The sequence below is a fragment of the Phalaenopsis equestris genome, unplaced genomic scaffold (assembly GCF_001263595.1).
Source record: "Phalaenopsis equestris unplaced genomic scaffold, ASM126359v1 Scaffold000002, whole genome shotgun sequence".
Lineage (NCBI taxonomy): Eukaryota > Viridiplantae > Streptophyta > Magnoliopsida > Asparagales > Orchidaceae > Phalaenopsis > Phalaenopsis equestris.
The window spans coordinates 53,783,117-53,784,537 of NW_018164444.1; positions in this window are offsets into that span (position 1 = coordinate 53,783,117).

Sequence of the window (1,421 nt, forward strand, 5' to 3'; positions counted from 1 at the left end):
ATATATATGTATATATATTGCATTTTCACTTTGATGATTTTAATAAGATTTTGCAAGAAAAAGTCTACTCCATACATTTTCTCTTGGGAAACTTACATACATACCACAAAATTATAATTTATTTACATGTCTGACATCTAAACATTCATATTTATATTTATAGTATTTTGGTATGATAAATGTATGCATGAATAAATGGATTTCAATTTTGAAAAATAGGTGATAGTCATATTTTTTATGTGATATTAAAAATTTGAATGGTATATATGTAAATATTAAATTTAAAATATTAGATGTGAAAATACAAAAAATTGCCTTGGTATGTATGTAAATGTCCCCTTCTTCTTTTAATCTATGTGATAAGTAAATCCCAAACAAAGACAAATGAAACTCTCATAAATATTTTTTGACTTAATGATCTACACCTAATAAGATATAAACTATGCCTCACAATTTAATAAAATGCACCACATATTAGGGCTGTTAACGAGCCAATTGCTCAAATGAATTGAGTTCGGATTGAAATCGGCTTGTGACTTGTTATATTCAATCTCAAGCCAGCTCGCCTTGAGATTGAATCGAGCTCAAAATTGATATGAACTACCTCAAATTTGAGTTATCTCTCAAGCCAGCTCGCCTTGAGATTGAATCGAGCTCGATTGAGCTCAAAATTGATATGAACTGCCTCAAATTTGAGTTATTTGGATCTGTTTCAACTCGAAATCGGCTCGAAATCATTACAAGGTTGCTCAAATTGAGTTATTCGGATCCATTCCAGCTCGAAATATGCTCGTACCATGTTATATTCAATTTTATATAGCATTGCATATAATTTTTATAAATAAAATTTTCTTTGAGCCAATCTCGAGCCTGTTCAAGCCGATTCGTTACTTCGAAATTGATTTAAAAAAAAAAAAAAAATTCGTTCCAAAATTTGGCTCATACTCAGCTCGTTTATTTTGATCTGAGCAAAAATTCGAATCAATTTCCCAGCGATTAACGATCTTCGAGCTCAATTCATAGCCCTACCTTACATACAACTTATTTATAAAATAAACAAACATGGGTCATTAAATATAACTAAATCCAATGATGCTTCTTTCATGCAAATAGTGTTTTGCATTACAATAATTTTGCATGGATCGGGTCATATGAAGCGGTGAAGTTCCATAACAGAGAGAAATGTTAGAATTGTCGAGTCATATTTGGCTTTAATGTGTGGTTGAATGGGCTCCAAACGTTAAAATAGATGAATGAAAACTCAAAAAAACTTACATTTAACAAAATATTTTTCATTTTAATAAAGAAAAAAGGCAGTATGAATTTATAAATTATTGTAAATTAAATTATCTCATATTATAAATTTTAATATTCAATTTTAAAATATTAAACTTTTTTTTTCCAAAATACTATAATGATAA